This window comes from Salvelinus fontinalis, chromosome 13, assembly GCF_029448725.1.
Source record: "Salvelinus fontinalis isolate EN_2023a chromosome 13, ASM2944872v1, whole genome shotgun sequence".
NCBI classification, from domain to species: Eukaryota; Metazoa; Chordata; class Actinopteri; order Salmoniformes; family Salmonidae; genus Salvelinus; species Salvelinus fontinalis.
Genome location: NC_074677.1, coordinates 17,718,360 through 17,738,219, shown reverse-complemented (window position 1 = coordinate 17,738,219; position 19,860 = coordinate 17,718,360). Strand labels below are relative to the sequence as shown.

Below are 19,860 nucleotides of genomic sequence, written 5' to 3'. Positions count from 1 at the left end.
GCGCACAATTGGCCCAACGTCGTCCGCGTTTGGCCGATGTAGGCCATCATTGTAAATAAGAATTTGTTCTTAACTGACTTGCCTAGTTAAATAAAGGTTAAAATAATTTTACTGCAATGTCTGAAGAATTGGAACATAAGCAATCTTGTAAGATACAACTACTTGATCATAAGTTCCAGTTGTTTTGTTTCTTCTATGATCAGATCTAACACCAAGCACTTTCCCCACCGGGTTAACAGTTTCCCATGTCTGTGCAAAATAGTTTTTTAGTTTTGATTCGGAATTAAATGAAGTAAAAGAGTTTTCAATATCCTGAAAAGACTGCTGGATTTTGCCTAGCATTTCTGTGTGCTGTGAATACATACATTTCAGAGCTGTCTCTTTAGCTTGACCCTGTATCTCAATAACTGCTTCTTCCATGGAAGATACAGAACTATTTACAGTTGTCTGACCTACACCCGCAGCCTGCAGTTGTGCAATAGCTGACGCACACAAATCAAGGATGTTCTTGTTGGATATAAGACATAAGAAGTTGTAGGTATGACATCACTTGGCTGACTATTATCTTTGTTATCCATGTCAGTGTTCAATAGAACATCCTCATGTCCTTCGTGTACCATGTTTCCTTAAGCCTGGAAAAGTACCAAATACAACAACCCGTTTGACCACATTTCAGCGTAAGTGTTTTACCAGGGCAAAGTCCATGAATCAACTAAAGATTCCTAACAAGCAAGATGGAACTCCAAAGACTAGCATGACAAACAAAAATCAGATTTCAACTCCATATTTCTGCTTAAGTGTAGGAATCTAGCTCTAAGCTCTGCAGCACATGGACTCTTTATAACCTTCCCAATATCTATCTTGTACACAGTTGTCTGTATGAAGGTGTACATACTGTGCAGCATCAGATCGAAGAGCTCATCAAATCAAACTTTATTTGCCACATGCTCCAAATACAACAAGTGTAGACATTACCGTGAAATGCTTACTTGCAAGCCCTTAACCAACAGTGCAGTTCAAGAAGAGTAAAGAAAATATTTAACAAATAAACTAAAGAAAAGGCGCTTGGTGAGTTTCATGTCAGAGCTTGCTTGTCCAGGATGATGAAGTAACTATGGATGCTGCTCCTCTTGGTCCCGACAGCAAGAAGGTACGGTTAACTGCTTTGGGCAATAGCATCAATGTGTTTCTGGATACTGGTTCCTGCCTGAAGACAAAAACAACAAAAGAAACACTACCATTATTTAAAATTCACCAATAGTCTAGTGGCTTGGATTCAATAAACCGTGACACTAGGTACTCAGAAAAGGAGACCAATGCAAACGTTTTTGAATATGACGAGATGCTTCTCAGCTTGAGGCAGACACCTTGCCTGGTCTTTTGTGGCCTTGTGATGAAGGGGGAATCAAATGGAGCTGGAGGAGGATGGAGGAGAGGTCACTGTCCATCCTAAACAGAAAGATACTGAGCAAAATGTAATACAATAGCACAATAGTTACGAAACTGCCAAAGCAATCAAACTCTCCATTTTTGGATTCAAGGGAGGATGCCGATGAGGTGATGTTGTTTGAAATGTTGAATTTGAAATGTGAATTTGTTTGAAATGTTGAAGAGCTTACCAGGCACTTCATATCCATGAATTGTGGAAATTCAGTCAGCAACTCGCAGCATTTACTTGGGTCATGAGTCATCTTCCGTCTGTATTCAAATGTCATCCTCATTTTCTGCTTGTTGGTGACCTCATCAGAAGAATGCTTCATCAGGGAAATGGCTTCCCTACACTTTTCACCAATCAGGGTAATCTCTGGATGGGATGGAGTCTCTATCTCAGCTATTGGGTCACCACTGAATTACTGGCTAGGTGATAATTTCTCAGGTGAAGCTGAATTCCTCTGGATGGTTCAGAGGACAAGTAACTATTTCCAGTTTGAGGGTCAAAATAATGTTCCTTGAAGAAAAGGAGAACACATTCACTCATCTTAACACAATGGAAAAGTCACATCAACACATACATTAACACTCCTAATCAGACAACAATTGCAAGATGTGTAACACAAACACAAATGCATGCAAAATGTGGCATATACAAAAACATTTGGGCCAATTAATACTCACATATCTTTTAGTTTTGTAGGAGTCCTTGAGGTAAGGGAACAAGTCGACAATTCCTTGAGCATATGACTCCCTCATGGCGTGGTGCTGATGTCCTGACAACAAGAGTACTTTATTCATCCATTTGCAATGAAGCCCCCTGTTGATTCTGGTCCCTATAATAGCAACATTCATCTCAAATACATCTTAGATACAGACAGCTTTCTTGCGTGCCTGGTTTAGTGCTTAACCGTGAGTCTCGGTCATCTCTGCTGTGAGAAAATGTATCATCTTTCGTCTGGTGTCGTCAGTCAGCCCTTTGGTTCGAGAGTATTGATGACAAGAGCGCCACCAGATTTCTTCTTCAGTATGTTATTTCTTAACTATGAAAGGAAAATGATCAAGAACAATCCAGAACCATCCTTACCCGCTCTCATCGGACACTGCAGGTAAAAAGGTATGCACTGGTTTACAGCTCCCAACTATCAGGGGGGTAAGCTGATATACGGAACATTAGTTAAGAGAAAGAGATGTTAGCAAATAATGATTCTAAACAGATGCTTATTACATTACACTCAGAAAAATACATGTTGTTTAGCTTCATCCTCAGCTCTCTGTCGTTTTCTTGAAGGGCTCCAATCATCGCTCAGAATGACAGTATCATCTAACTCAATGGACGAGATCTCCAACAAGGAACTGGCAAAGGAGGAAGTCATCTGGGAAGATACTGTCACACAAAGTGGTTGATTATTGTAAAGGTTTTGACAAAGAGAGACATTCCAAATGAATGTGAGAAAGCAACACAGCCCTATACAAAGTAACTGGTCCAGAGGAGAGGCCGACAGTTAAACCTCTAACTTTATTACTGTGAAAAACCAACACATACCAGTATCATTGTCCAGTCTGATTGTGAAAACACCAGGACTTGGCTGTGTCAGCACCTCCTCAAACATTTCTCCATCAACTTCAGTTCCCGACTCATCATACAGCTTTGCATTAATTTGGCTGGCGACTGGTACGTCATATTTCAGGAATGCAGAGACAAATCATTTCAAAATAACCATGAGTGGGGGAATTACAATCAATTGTTCTGTTCGATGTTCTCCAGTCCATTCTATAGATGGTTTCAAAAAATCATTACTATGTGAGTTAGAGTTTAACGGCGATCCATAACAAAACTGTAAAATGTTTGCATTTTATATGTGATTGATCCCCAAGAGGAAATTCTGTTGTTATACTGTCAGGGGAAGTTAACACATTTTCACATGTTTTATGTTCTCCCTTTCTGTGTTTGTAGTTGATTTCCCAAATCGTTTTTTGATATCGTATTTCTGAAAATTGGTTTCACTTTTGCTGAATCATCACTTTCCATTGACTGAATGCATGATAAAAATGTGTATATAAAACACTCCAAACTCACTAATTTTACATATTTTGTTTCCACCATCCTATAACTCAATATTTGCATATTAAGGTTAAATCTTTCAAACATGGATTAATGGCACAGTAGACATAATATATATATAAAGAGAAAAGTAAGGCCACAAAAACTTAAAATGGGTGAAGTTCCCCTTTAACATCACATTAGGATGGCTGTGAAACTCACATAACGATATGAAACCATACGGACTCAACAGAAACAGGAAAAGTGGAATTCCCCTTTAACTGAGAAATTAATCTTTCGCAACTACAGTGGTAAAAGACAATTACATTTTAATGGCCAACTTAAAAGATTATCTTCATTCAAGAAGTCACTCAGCCTCAGGTCAGTGAGTCAACTTCCCTTGATCAGCAATGTTGGATCTGAGGAGAGAGAAAAAAAAGAGACATTGATTTAAGTATTCAAACAAGTCAAGTTCTGTTGATGAGATTTTGAAGATAGGTTACCATGAACATGTAATCCATAACCATAAACGTATGAGACAATACTCAAATACTGATTTGTGACTCACATTTGGCCAACCTTGTGATTCACAAATTGGCCTCCCACCAACTTCACTGAAACAGACAAATTAGTTCAGTACTGTAAACTACTTCAATTTACAAGAAGATCATTAAATAGTCTAAACAACCCATTTCAAATTAAGCAGCAATGAGGGTGCATTCGGAAAGTATTCAGACCCCTTGACTTTTTCCACATTTTGTTACGTTACAATCTTATTATAAAAATGTTTTCCTCATCAATCTACATACAATACCCAATAATGGCAAAACGAAAACAGGTTTAGAATATTTTGTCAATTCAAAACAAAACAGAAATACCTTATTTACATAAGTATTCAGACCCTTTGCTATGAGAATCGACATTGAGCTCAGGTGCATCCTGTTTCCATTGATCATCTTTGAGATATTTCCACAACTTGATTGGAGTCCACATGTGGTAAATTCAATTGATTGGACATGATTTGGAAAGGCACAAACCTGTCCATGTAAGGTCCCACAGTTGACAATGCATGTCAGAGCAAAAACCAAGCCATGATGTCAAAGGAATTGTTCATAGAGCTCCGAGACAGGATTGTGTCGAGACACAGATCTGGGGAAGGGTACCAAAACATTTATTCAGCATTGAAGGTCTCCAAGAACCCAGAGGCCTCCATCATTCTTAACTTCTCTAGGGTAGGGGGCAGCATTTGGAATTATGGATGAAAAGCATGCCCAAATTAAACTGCCTGCTTCTCGGGCCCAGAAGATATGATATGCATATAACTGGTAGATTTGGATAGAAAACACTCTAAAGTTTCCAAAACTGTTAAAATAGTGTCTGTGAGTATAAGAGAACTGATTTGGCAGGCGAAAACCTGAGAAAAATCCATTCAGGAAGTAGGATTTTCTTTTGGTTTTGTAGTTTTCTATTCAATGCCATTACAGTATCCATTGACTTAGGACTCAAATTGCAGTTCCTATGCCTTCCACTAGATGCCAACAGTCTTTAGAAATTGTTTCAGGCTTGTATTCTGAAAAATTAGGGAGTAAGAGCAGTCTGAATGAGTGGACCCTGCCGTGTCCCAGAGCTTTTTCATGCGCGCGACCGAGAGAGTGCCTTTCATGTTTACCTTTTATATTGACGACGTTATTGTCCGGTTGAAATATTATCAATTATTTAGGCTAAAAACAACCTGAGGTTTGAATATAAACATTGTTTGACATGTTTCTCTGAACTTTACGGATACAATTTGGATTTTTTTGTCTGCCTGTTGTGGCTGCGTTTGAGCCTGTGGATTACTGAAGAAAACGCACAAACAAAACGGAGGTTTTTGGATATAAAGAGACTTTATTGAACAAAAGGAACATTTATTGAGTAAATGAATGTCTTCTGAGTGCAACCATATGAAGATCATCAAAGGTAAGGGATTAATTCTATCTCTATTTCTGACTTGTGTACCTCTTCTCCTTGGCTGGTTACTGTTTGTAATGATTTGTCTGCTGGGCTGTTCTCAAATAATCATAAGGTATACTTTCGCCGTAAAGCATTTTTTAAATCTGACACCGTGGTTGGATTCACAAGAAGTTGATCTTTAAACCTATGTAAAATATGTTTTGTTTTCTGAATTTTTATAATGAGTATTTCTGTATTTGAATTTGGCGCCCTGCAGTTTCACTGGCTGTTGAAGAGATGGGACGCTACCGTCTCACGTACCCTAGAGAGGTTTTAAATGGAAGAAGTTTGGAACCACCAAGACTCTTCCTAGAGCTGGCCTCCTGGCCAAACTGAGCAATCGGGGAAGAAGTGCCTTGATCAGGGAGGTGATCAAGAACCCGATGGTCACTCTAACAGAGCTCCAGAGTTCCTCTGTGGAGAAGGGAATGGGACCTTCCAGAAGCACAACCATCTCTGCATCACTCCACCAATCAGGCCATTATGGTAGAGTGGCCAGACAGAAGCCACTCCTCGGTAAAAGGCATGACAGCCCTCTTGGAGTTTGCCAAAAGGCAGCTAATGACTCTCAGACCATGAGAAACAAGCTGCTCTGGTCTGATGAAACCAAGATTGAACTCTTTGGCCTGAATGCCAAGCTTCACATCTGGAGGAAACCTGGTACCATCCCTACGGTGAAGCATGGTGGTGGTAGCATCATGCTATGGGGATGTTTTTCAGCGGCAGGGACTGGGAGACTATTCAGAATCAAGGGTAAGATGAACGGAGTAAAGTACAGAGAGATTTTTGATGAAAACCTGCTCCAGAGCGCTCAGGACCTCACCTTCCAACAGGACAACGACCCTTAGTACACAGCCAAGACAACGCAGGAGTGGCTTCGGGACAAGACTTGAGTGGCCCAGCCAGAGCCGCTACTTGAACGCAATCAAACATCTCTGGAGAGACCTGAAAATAGCTGTGCAGCAACACTCCCCATCCAATCTGGGTGGAGTTATAATGTTTCTTACACTATTAGAGTAAAAAATTAAACATAGCATTTAACTACAGTTATCAACACTGACACTAGGGATCTTTTGACACTGCATGTTGTTCAATCACTTTTGACACTGCAAATTTAACACTTGTGATTTTACTGTGTATGTGGTGTGTCTGTCTATATCGCTTTTGTTCAGTGGCGAAATCGACCCCCATTTTCTCAAAATTAGCATTTAGATTCATACATGCCACCGGCCCCAAACTCAGACAATTGGCACTGCTGCTGTCACGTACCGAAGCCCGTCCATTAATATAATTACCACAGAGTTGGATAATGAGGCATCAGAGCCTCCGCTCAGATTAATGGATAAAGACAACTCTGCAGAAAATTAAAATCATTCCTCCTCTTCACTTCCTTTCCTTTAGTTCTCTCCTCCTCTCTCCCGCCCCTGCTAAGTGAACGATCACGGGACGTGGATGGGGGAAAAAAACTCCCTCCTGCTTGCTGCCTTCCATTCCAGAATTCTGCCAGCCTTTCCCAACTCCATGACATCACAAGGCAACGATACATCTCAGGGTTCAGGAGCCAACCAGATGAGGCGACCACCGAGGTTGTCATTAATCCATAGGGGGATGTTCCCTCTGTTTAAAAAGGCTCCTCTACAGCCTCATTTAGGCATCAATAAAACACATCTCCATCTTCACTTGCCAACTCTGACACACATGTTGAACACAGGCGTGCATGTCCACCTGTATCACTTCTCTCCATGACTTCTCGTGACTAGGATCTCTCTTAGCATGACGAGAATGGACATGAGAGCCACCTCTAGAATTATAATGACGAGATTAAACTGATAATCACGTTACAACACGTCGCTAAGTTGTGAGGTACAGTATATTCGGTGACAAGACACTGGTTAGAGCTAACACCAAACCACTCTCCCCTTCCATTGGCTCTTCACAACTACCCATCGTAGCTATCCGCCACAACACAGAAAATAATTTGTTACCTCCCAAATGGCACCCTATTCCCTATATATAGTCAAAAGTAGTGCACTATTAAGAGAATAGGGTGCCATTTGGAATGCACACAATGACTAATGGATGATGAACAGTCGAAGACAACAACCCGTCCTTTCAATTAATGTTGATGGTTTAATCACTGCAATCTCATCCCACTCTGTCTATAGGAAAAGAAGATGACAGAGATAGGGGATGGCAGGGAGGAGAGGAGAAGGGCTGAATGAAAGGCGGGAAGGAGGCGGCGGCGTAGGGCTCTTATCTCTGCATCAGACTGTGACATGAAACAGCTGTTTCTTAGTGCGAGCCTTCCCTCCACCGTCTCATTACAACAGCACCTGACAGAGAAAGAGAGACGCTAGAGAAGGACTGACTGTCTCTCACACACACACACACACACACACACACACACACACACACACACACACACACACACACACACACACACACACACACACACACACACACACACACACACACACACACACACCCCACCCCCCACCCCCCCACCCCCTACTGAGATGTGGCGGTCAGTGACGATTAAGATGAGGGAGGATGATTTTTTTTTTCATGAGCATGACCTTGTTTCTATTAGAGCATGTTGGATGACTGTCATTCATATTCCATTCACCCAGTTCAATGTAACGTCGATAGTTTAGGCTACTACATGATACTCAAATTTTTCCTATACCCATCATGACTTAGCCTATGAATTAAAGTTTACAATGTAGGTGCACAGGTCGAGAGAAAAAGTTGAGCATTCAAGGTGACAGACAGTGACACATTCAATACCGCCTTGCACACACTTACCTGCATCTAGTTGATTTAGGGTGTAATCATTAGTCCAATAGTTGTAAATGAGTTTCAATTGGACAAATTCAGGTATGTTTATCCCCGTTTTGTTCCATTTAAGAAACGTTTAAGAAACCGAATCAGCGGAATGAATACACCCCTTATCACACGCAAACACAGTTCACTTTCATAGCAGCCACAAACAAACAACATGAACATTTTCCTCGTTGTGTAATTCCTTCTCGCATCTACGTGCTCTCCTCCTCTCACCGATTCCCTTTGCTTGTGGACTTCCGATTCCCTTTGCTTGTGTACAGTCAGCAAGCAGTTTAGCAGCTACCTCGGTGGCAATAAATTAATACAATCAAAAACTTACCTTGACTTGGAAGGGTTCCAGTGTTGGATAGCCATAGCCAACTAGCTAACATAGCATCCCTCTCTGTTTGAGCCGGGTGTTTGAGTAGGCTAAAGTAGCTAGCTGCATTCGCTAGCTAAGTGAAAGTGAAAAAAATACAACTAAATATAGCTCTCTCTCACTTCTCCTTCATTTTTAAAGAAATGTATTTGTTCAAAACTGTTCAACACTTTTCTTTATCTTTATTGAGTCAACTACTCACATTTTATGCACTGCAGTGCTAGCTAGTTGTAGCTTATGCTTTCAGTACTAGATTCATTCTCTGATACTTTGATTGGGTGGACAACATGTTAGTTCATGCTGCAAGAGCTCTGTCAGAAAAGAGGACGTACTCCGGAAGTTGTCATAGTTACTGTGTATGTCTATGGAAGGGGGTGAGAACCATGAGCCTCATAGGTTTTATATTGAAGTCAATGTACCCAGACGAGGATGGAAACTAACTGTTCTCCAGCTACACCATTGTGCTACCCTACAGAGTGCTGTTGAGACTACTGTAGACCTTTATTGTGTTTTGACTAATTATTTGGTGACGTGAATATATATTTAGTATAGTTTTATCTAAAAAGGATAACTTTGTTAATGTTTCACTATTTTTTTTAAATGAAAATCACTGAGGATGATGATTCTCCCCTTACTCCTCTGAGGAGCCTCTACTGCTCCAAAGGTGCTCTACAGGTATGGAGTCACTGTCATTGCATCGGCCTCTCACTCAGACATTATGCAGTGTACAGTACAGTACACACTCATACTGGCATGCTCACAGACACAGAGACACAGTAGCCTATACAGTAGCCTCTCTCTCTGCAGTCCCAGCAGGGTTTGGCAGTAGCTATGCCTGATGTCTGTACCACAGCGCAGTCACTCTTTGCCTCCTGTCCTCTCCTCTGTCTCCACACAGTATCGAGGACCAGGCTGACTAACAGGCTCCACAGGGCTGTGTAGCGCTGTGCTGTCAGGGTCCCCTGAACAGATGGAGGGCCACCTCTATGACAACACCTGGCAGAACAGAGCACGTTGTCATGCCTGAGCTGTGGCAGACAGCAGCAGCTTCACATGCTCCACACCGTAATTTAGTCTGAGGGATGGACAGAGCCGAGGAGTGGGTGGTGAGGAGAGTTAGTGGTAGATAGTGAGAGCTGTTGTTTTTCAAAGAAGGTGTTAAAAAAAGCTACTTGGTGATACATAACTTACTGTGTTTTAGGGTAGTTTTGAGGATGGTTTGCATGGTTTGAAAGTGATCTGGAAGCCGAAGGGACTGGGTGAATGGTGGAAATGTCTGGATATTGGATAACATTGATAGCTAATGCAGTTAGTATCAGAGTTAATATTCATTGTGTTTTGGTCACCTTTTAAGCATCTTGACCATCTGATTCTTAGTTATTCATGTTGTGTTCATTTAGATTTAAAGCTAAACCTCTGCTTGTGTTAATTTGAGAAATTTACATATTCCCACTCAAGGAGTCTAACAGAGTCAACTAGCTAGGTACTTTACTGCTTCAGTTCACCATGCTTTTGTCCCAAATGGAACCCTATTCCCTTTATAGCGCACTACCTTTGGCCATGGCCAATATGGCTCTGGTCAAACGAGTACACTATATAGGAAATAGGATGCCATTTGGGACGCAACCCATAACATCATAGAGCTGTGCCTTGCCAGCCCAGTGCAATACATGGAGGCTCTACAGTAATGAGCAGTAATGCCCTAACACCTTGATTAATCCTCTGTCTTAAACCATTAACATAATGCCATTTAAGTGGCTTTAATTTACCTTTCCTGATGAACCTAATGTCTCACTTCATTCTCTATCTCCCCTGGTTACCTCCTCTTCACTGAGCTCTGGCTGCATCATGTCCTCCACTGTGTTGTGTATTTTCTCGTTAGCATCTGTTGGGCACCTGTCTAAGGTAATGCCTGTCCCCACACACCACAAGAGCGGCCGATGTACAGTCACCGAAGAAGGGAAAAGTAAAGCACTCTGAAAACAGGGAAGAGAATCCAATCTACCCTCCTCCCCCCCTATCGATTCCATCAGCACTTACTTAATAACATATTTTATTGGCAACTTTGGCAGACAATAGTGCTATTGAGGACAACCACAAAGGGGTTTTGCGAGGCGAGCGTTTATCGTTTGATGGAATGTGGACTGGACACGGCAGCTGTGTGAGTGGATTAATGGAAGCCATGACAACGTGCTCTGCTCTGAAATTTCTGTCACCTTTCAACAAACGGCCAGTAACAACAGACCAATCAGGTGGAATCTGTGAGAAGTGGGTCTCCATTGTCTGGCTTTTAATTTCTACAGTCAGGGGCTTCGTCCTATTCATGTTGCCCTATGGGACCTGGCCAAAAGTAATGCACTACATAAGGAATAGGCTGCAATTGGATCGCTCCCTAAGTGATGAAACCTATCAGGGTCTCGTAATGGCCTTTTAGGAGCTGAGCTGCATGTGAAGAGACAAGGGAGGGGAGGGCTTTTCATACAGAAATCTTTACACAGTTCTGCCTTAGCATCAACAGGTAGATGCAGGAGATACAGGAGAAGAGACTCCTGTATCAAAGCCTTCTTCACCAAAGTAAAAGCAGCATCTGTATCAATATGTATAGATCAATCATCTACGTATAAAGCAGCTTTTCAATTAATAACATTGAAAACAATTAAAAACCTTAAAAGCCAGGCTAGATAAATGTCTTTGGATTACCTTTGGTGTAATCACTGCAGCTAGAGGAGAGGAAGCAGAAAACCAATATCAGAGATTGGATGGTGGGGGTGGTTTGCTTTCAACACAGCAGTGGTTCTTATTGAAGAAAAAATAAAGAAAAGTTACACTGAAATCAAAATTGTGTTCAGAAACTATTTGTCCTGTAAAGTTCAGTTCAGCTCTCTCTCTCTCTCTCTCTCTCTCTCTCTCTCTCTCTCTCTCTCTCTCTCTCTCTCTCTCTCTCTCTCTCTCTCTCTCTCTCTCTCTCTCTCTCTCTCTCTCTCTCTCTCTCTCTCTCTCTCTCTCTCTCTCTCTCTCTCTCTCTCTCTCTCTCTCTCTCTCTCTCTCTCTCTCTCTCTCTCTCTCTCTCTCTCTCTCTCTCTCTCTCTCTCTCTCTCTCTCTCTCTCTCTCTCTCTCTCTCTCTCTCTCTCTCTCTCTCTCTCTCTCTCTCTCTCTCTCTCTCTCTCTCTCTCTCTCTCTCTCTCTCTCTCTCTCTCTCTCTCTCTCTCTCTCTCTCTCAACATGAATGAACTCATTATTTAAAGCAATTCAAAAGGCCTGTGGAGGGTTGCATGCAGCATGCTCAGAGCAAACGGTGCCCCCTGGTGCTCTCTCCTCCAGCCACTGACAGCACCGCCATCGCTACATAATCATATCAATGGGCCCCACTGTTTCAGGGCTGTCTAGACTCTACAGTACACTCCTGCATCAGTCCTCCAAACAGTCGCTGCTTGTAGTCGCTAATTGTATTTGTCACATGCGCCGAATACAACAGTTGTAGACCGTACCGTGAAATGCTTACTTACCAACAATGCAGTTTTAAGAAAAAGAAGGGTTAAGAAAAATATTTACTAAATAAACTAAAGTAAAAAATAAAAGAGCAACAATAAAATAATGATAACGAGGCTATGTACAGGGGGTACAGGTACCATGTCAGTGGGTAACCATTTGATTAGCTGTTCAGCAGTCTTATGGCTTGGGGGTAGAAGCTGTTAAGGAGCCTTTTGGACCTAGACTTGGCGCTCCGGTACTGCTTGCCGTGCGATAGCAGAGAGAACAGTCCATGACTTAGGTGGCAATTTTTAGGGCCTTCCTCTGACACCGCCTGGTATATTCACAAGCTGTAGAACTTTTTGAGGATCTACCTCTGTCCACCTACAATACACACATGGTTCAAAAAATGTTAACAAGAGCTGAATCTTAGCTTTTCTGACCAGCTGGGTGTCACAGTACATTTAATAACCTTTATCTCTTCTAGCGAGAAGTAATGTCAGCAAGCCACTAGAGTTCACTTAACACATGGCAAACAAGCCAATTCCCCATTGAGGACAAAAAAGATCCCCTGCCCAGCAGTCTGCATATGTGTATATAGTGATTTTATAGCTGTCAGTGGCCATAAACTGTAACATATTAATTGAAGTAATAATTTGGGACCATTGCGTTTGACCCGTCATGAGTTAAGTTATTGCTTACTCAGGTGTTGGTATTCTCTGTCACAATGAAAGCTGATGGAGAGGTCATCTGTGTGACAGTGGAACACAACAGAAATGCTGTTACATGAGAAAATGCCCGGCGGTTAGTGAGGAGGAAGGTGTGGATGTGGAGGAAAGGAAGGTATGGGTGTGGAGGGTGTGGATGTGTAGGAGAGGAGGGTGTGGGGGAGAGGAGGGTGTGGAGGAGAGGAGGGTGTGGAGGAGAGGAGGGTGTGGAGGGTGTGGAGGAGTGGAGGGTGTTGAGGAGAGGAGGGTGTGGGTGTGGAGGAGAGTAGGGTGTGGAGGAGAGGAGGGTGTGGGTGTGGATGAGAGGAGGGTGTGGGTGTGGGGGAGAGGAGGGTGTGGGTGTGGAGGAGAGGAGGGTGTGGAGGAAAGGAAGGTATGGGTGTGGAGGGTGTGGATGTGTAGGAGAGGAGAGTGTGGGTGTGGAGGAGAGGAGGGCGTGGGTGTGGAGGAGAGGAGGGTGTGGGTGTGGAGGGTGTGGATGTGTAGGAGAGGAGGGTGTGGAGGAGAGGAGGGTGTGGGTGTGGAGGAGAGGAGGGTGTGGGGAGAGGAGGGTGTGGGTGTGGAGGAGAGGAGGTTGTGGAGGAGAGGAGGGTGTGGGTGTGGAGGAGAGGAGGGTGAGGAGGAAAGGAAGGTTTGGGTGTGGAGGGTGTGGATGTGTAGGAGAGGAGGGTGTGGAGGAGAGGAGGGTGTGGAGGGTGTGGAGGAGAGGAGGGTGTGGAGGAAAGGAAGGCATGGGTGTGGAGGGTGTGGATGTGTAGTAGAGGAGGGTGTGGAGGAGAGGAGGGTGTGGATGTGTAGGAGAGGAGGGTGTGGAGGAGAGGAGGGTGTGGAGGAGAGGAGGCTGTGGAGGAGAGGAGGGTGTGGATGTGTAGGAGAGGAGGGTGTGGAGGAGAGGAGGTGTGTAGGAGAGGAGGGTGTGGATGTGTAGGAGAGGAGGGTGTGGAGGAGAGGAGGTGTGTAGGAGAGGAGGGTGTGGAGGAAAGGAAGGTAGTGGTGTGGAGGGTGTGGATGTGTAGGAGAGGAGGGTGTGGAGGGTGTGGAGGAGAGGAGGGTGTGGAGGAAAGGAAGGTATGGGTGTGGAGGTGTGGATGTGTAGGAGAGGAGGGTGTGGAGGGAGAGGAGGGTGTGGGTGTGGAGGAGAGGATGGTGTGGAGGAGAGGAGGGTGTGGGTGTGGAGGGTGCGGATGTGGATGAGAGGAGGGTGTGGAGGAGAGGAGGTGTGGAGGAGAGGAGGGTGTGGATGTGGGGGAGAGGAGGGTGTGGAGGAGAGGAGGTGTGTAGGAGAGGAGGGTGTGGATGTGGGGGAGAGGAGGGTGTGGAGGAGAGGAGGGTGTGGGTGTGGAGGAGAGGATGGTGTGGGTGTGGAGGAGAGGAGGGTGTGGGTGTGGAGGAGAGGAGGGTGTGGAGGAAAGGAAGGTATGGGTGTGGAGGGTGTGGATGTGGAGGAGAGGAGGGTGTGGAGGAGAGGAGGGTGTAGGTGTGGAGGGTGCGGATGTGGATGAGAGGAGGGTGTGGTAGAGAGGAGGGTGTGGCTGTCGAGGAGAGGAGGGTGTGGGTGTGGAGGAGAGAAGGGTGTGGGTGTGGAGGAGAGGAGGGTGTGGGTGTGGAGGAGAGGAGGGTGTGTAGGAGAGGAGGGTGTGGATGTGGGGGAGAGGAGGGTGTGGAGGAGAGGAGGGTGTGGGTGTGGAGGAGAGGATGGTGTGGGTGTGGAGGAGAGGAGGGTGTGGGTGTGGAGGAGAGGAGGGTGTGGAGGAAAGGAAGGTATGGGTGTGGAGGGTGTGGATGTGGAGGAGAGGAGGGTGTGGAGGAGAGGAGGGTGTAGGTGTGGAGGGTGCGGATGTGGATGAGAGGAGGGTGTGGTAGAGAGGAGGGTGTGGCTGTCGAGGAGAGGAGGGTGTGGGTGTGGAGGAGAGAAGGGTGTGGGTGTGGAGGAGAGGAGGGTGTGGGTGTGGAGGAGAGGAGGGTGTGGGTGTGGAGGGTGCGGATGTGGAGGAGAGGAGGGTGTGGTAGAGAGGAGGGTGTGGGTGTGGAGGAGAGAAGGGTGTGGGTGTGGAGGAGAGAAGGGTGTGGGTGTGGAGGAGAGAAGGGTGTGGGTGTGGAGGAGAGGAGGGTGTGGGTGTGGAGGAGAGGAGGGTGTGTATGGGGCCTCCTTTGCTGAATATGCACCAGCTCAATGGAGGGAACATTACAGAGTCTGACATTTAAATTTACTTCATTCTTATGTCGGCTGCAGCGTGTGACCTTTGCACACCTCCATCCATATATCGTTCCTAGGCAACGTCGGCACGACGACGGTTCTCCATCCCACATGCTCAGATGGATTCCCTCTTTTTTTTAATAGGAGCTGTATCAACCAGAAGGAAGTCCATAGAGGGAATGACTGGAATCCTAATGATGTTCCTTCAGAATGCTGAGATTGCACAGTATTCTAGTCAGTGGTCATGCCTGAGACTGTTCAGGTGTTTTATTATCTGGGGGACAGATGGTGACGCATGTCTATGTTGTTGTGACCATAGAAATCATATTAAATTACTCATTTGTTTTCTAATTCCTAATGTTTGTGACTGACAAGGGAAAAGCAGTGTGTTTGGAAAGAAGTCATAGGCCATGGCTCCCCAATAAATTCAAACTGCCTTGTCACAAGGTGATCTGATACAGTTAAAATGGAGGGTCAAGACGTTGAGGAACAACTCTAGAGGCTGTTAGTGATTTTTTTTTTACAAGAACACAATTGGAGAAAAATTGAATCCGTTATGAGAAATCTCACTCCAAAGATTAAATCAAATTCATATTCACAAGGTCCAATTAATGCATAGACAAACCTAGAAAAAAAACTGCACCTCTTCAGAGACCGAAGGGAATATCAAAAGTAGCAAATAAAACCATGAGAAGAAGTTAGTCAGAGATTAGGACGGAGCTAGAAAGACAGATCCAAAGTGAAAGACAGAGATATATGGATCCTGCAGGACTCTCTGAAGACAGACACTGGTAGAGAGATTAGCAAGGATTTTGTATAGCCCGAGTCGACAGACAGCGTAGACTGACTGATTCCTAGGAGAGAGAAAGGAGCTAATACACTGTCCTGAGAGGACTGAAGGAGAGAAGTAAATAAGGGAGTTAAGGCAGATAACATAGTAGGTCTGACAAAACCAAGCAGACAGACGTTGTATGGCTTAGCATGGTACAGTAGCTGGAGGCGGGCAGAAACACACACACACAATTCATGTTTAATCAATCCGCTGAGAGCAGAACCGGAGGTAACCGGACCAACACGCTTATTAACAGTATGGAGAGAAGATGCTCATACAGTATGTAAGCGCTTCTGAAGAAGACAGGACTTGCGACAGGTTTTCAACACATGATGGGTTATAATCTAACCGTTTGATCATCATAAATTTAACTAACTATTTAACTAACTAACGCCTCTGAGCTAACAGTTTGTTCAAGGAGGAGGGTTTTAGAGGAAGGGAGGTGCTTTGATGGTGAGTGAGTAATGAAGGGGAGGATGACAACAGAATGAAAGAAGCGAGGGAGGCCCCAGGGAAACTGGCCCCTCAGAGAAGAAGGCAGACAGTCTACAAGGGGAGGATGACAACAGACTGAAAGAAGCGAGGGAGGCCCCAGGGGAACGGGCCCCTCAGAGAAGAAGACAGGCAGTCTTCAAGGGAAGGATGACAACAGAATGAAAGAAGCGAGGGAGGCCCCAGGGGAACGGGCCCCTCAGAGAAGAAGGCAGGCAGTCTTCATAACAGCAAAGAAGACATGTGTGGCATTTATCAACAAGAGGAAATCCATGAGTCAACACTGTACACTATAGGCTTCCCCATTCCCAGACAAAAACTTAGGACAGTAAAGCTATAGTTAATATTAAAATAACACACCCAAATCAAACGAGGCAAATAGGACTAGACATTCTGGACAGAGTGGATTATGCCACCCGGGTGACTTTTAGTTTAGGACAGGGACAGGAAATTAAAAGTCTAAGTGAAGTAATTAGAGAAGGTAGAGGAGGTCAGAGATATTCATCTTCCTGCATACCCTTGACCAATGAAAAGGTAATTGTCACATTTTGTGGTAGGGATACCACTTCCTGAAGAACATCAACCAATAGTAGGTCTTAAAAAGTCTCACACAATATGAAAATCCGTTATGGGCTCCCAAGTGGCGCAGCGGTCTAAGGCACTGCATCTCAGCGTTAGAGGCATCACTACAGACCCTGGTTTGATTCCAGGCTGTATCACAATCAACCGTGATTGGGAGTCCCATCGGGCAATTGGCCCAGCGTTGTCTGGTTTAGGGTTTGGCCGGGCTAGGCCGTCATTATAAATAAGAATTTGTTCTTAACTAACTTGCCTCGTTAAATAAAAATAATTTGAATCAAAAATAAGAATCCATTAGGAGACATGGCTCTGTGAATTGAAACAACATTTTGACGAAATGAAGAAAATATGCCGGAAATATACTGGTAAAGGAGAAAGAAATGAAGTATGACACCTGCGTTCACACGTTGGTCCACAAATATCCTTGTAATGTCAAATAATGATTAACCATCTACATTTGATAAACCTGACTATCTGATTTCATTTGATACCATGTGCAATCAAGTATTATGCGTTTCGCTGACTAAGATCCAGAAATGGTCATGAAAAGTGAATGCAAAATGGAAGAGTATTTAATTACTTTGTAAAATGAATTATAACATTATACAAGGCATAAAGCTTAAGTTGCATAGCATTCACAATCTAGGCATACAAATTACAAGTTACAGTTACAAGCCAAAGCATGAAAAAAGAGATGCCTAATATGAAATGAGAATTGATCATACAACCGTTCTCCATGGTGATCATACAACCGTTCTCCATGGTGATCATACAACCGTTCTCCATGGTGATCATACAACCGTTCTCCATGGTGATCATACAGCCGTTCTCCATGGTGATCATACAACCGTTCTCCATGGTGATCATACAACCGTTCTCCATGGTGATCATACAACCGTTCTCCATGGTGATCATACAACCGTTCTCCATGGTGATCATACAACCGTTCTCCATGGTGATCATACAGCCGTTCTCCATGGTGATCATACAACCGTTCTCCATGGTGATCATACAACCGTTCTCCATGGTGATCATACAACCGTTCTCCATGGTGATCATACAACCGTTCTCCATGGTGATCATACAACCGTTCTCCATGGTGATCATACAACCGTTCTCCATGGTGATCATACAACCGTTCTCCATGGTGATCATACAACCGTTCTCCATGGTGATCATACAACCGTTCTCCATGGTGATCATACAACCGTTCTCCATGGTGATCATACAACCGTTCTCCATGGTGATCATACAACCGTTCTCCATGGTGATCATACAACCGTTCTCCATGGTGATCATACAACCGTTCTCCATGGTGATCATACAACCATTCTCCATGGTGATCATACAACCGTACTCCATGGACAGGATAAGAGACCGAACAAAGGCACTTCATTCCATTTATAACACAAGGTGACACTTTCAAACCTAAACCTACCACCATTGACCCATCAAACGATACCAAGTTACAGTAACCTGATCAGCCAGGCCCAATCTCCACAGGATGTCACAGCAGCTAAAGGTCTAGGGGGGGGGGGGGGGGATACTGGCCCTTAAATCATTGTTCTTTGTGTTTTCCTCATGTTCCTGGGCCATTTGCCATGACAGAGAGCACATAAGTTAGGTACATAAGTTTGAGGCAGGGCCTGCATCCAGAAACACAGCACCTATGAAAATATAATATATCCTAACTGTTGCCTACAACAGCAACCTTTCTCCAACAGGCCCTGACACAGAGCTAGCTTGTCAATGAGGCACACCTTGACCTCCCTGTGAAGATAAAGCAACAGCCAGAACATATACATCTGATATGTGTGCTTGGATAAATATTGTCTGTATTCCAGTTGTTTTATCTATCTGCAGAGGGAGGCTTGCCCCCCGGTTTCCAGTCCATATATTGACCTATCAGCATGGGGAGCCCCCTCGTCCCCTCGTAGGTGAAACACCCACCTACCAACTGCAGGCCAAAATAACAAAACCAAAATGCCCAATATTAGCCTTAATCAACCATCCTGCATGACCTTGACATCCCATGTTAACAATATCACTGCAGATTTGGGTTTACATATTGTCAATGCTTTGCCAACTTTTTTTATTTATTTACCCACTATCATGTGCTTTTGTGAAGCAATGGAATCTTTGGTTTCACTTCAATTGACAGTGTTGGGGGTTCATGAAATCAACCATGTAAATAATTAAGTACGTTCTACTTACTTACATGGTTATTAATTAGCCTACTCTGTGCTTGCCAGGTTTCAGGATGATAGGCATATCCATTCAAGCTAAAACAGTCACCAAGTTCTTTTCTTTTACTCAAGCAATAAGCTTCCCAGAAGTGCCCTTCTGAATGTTCTCACGCGTAGTTGCTGTTTACCGTCTGCTCATCACTGAGTTGTGTCTCTACTGCCATCCAGTGGTGATGTGACCACCTGCAGCCTTTTGTCTATATAGGACAGGCCCTTTACCTCCTTCAAGACCTACCCACAGGAGCCAACTCATATCAAGCTCTCTCAGTAATGTCATCATTCAGTTAGTAAAAAATGTTTGACTGTGTTTTATCATCACATACATTTCACTGCACCTATCCAGTGTGTTGTTTTACAGGATCAGCCATAGTAGTAAGGGACCCCTGGAGCAAATTAGGGTTACTGTAGGTGCCTTGCTCATGGGCACAGACAGAGTTTTCACCTTGTCGGCTCAGGTACTCAACCAGCAACCTTTCAGTTACTAACCCAACGCTCTAACACAGGGGTGTCAAACTCATGCAGGGCCATGGCTGCAGGTTTTGTTTTTTTCCTTTCATTTAAAAACAGACAACCAGGTGAGGGGAGTTCCTTACTAATCAGTGACCTTAATTCATCAATCAAGTACAAGGGAGAAGCAAAAACCTG

At 44.1% G+C, this 19,860-nt stretch overlaps 1 long non-coding RNA gene across 1 annotated transcript; it reads right to left on the bottom strand.

The window, feature by feature from the left end:
* Positions 1–918: 918 nt before the first annotated feature.
* Positions 919–11,545, bottom strand: LOC129868194 (uncharacterized). The gene is made up of 6 exons (XR_008761731.1): positions 11,370–11,545; positions 4,044–4,089; positions 2,116–3,894; positions 1,620–1,948; positions 1,368–1,449; positions 919–1,207 (listed from the first exon to the last, which is right to left on the bottom strand). It is a non-coding gene; the product is annotated as an uncharacterized LOC129868194 (long non-coding RNA).
* Between the last annotated feature and the right edge of the window lie 8,315 nt (positions 11,546–19,860).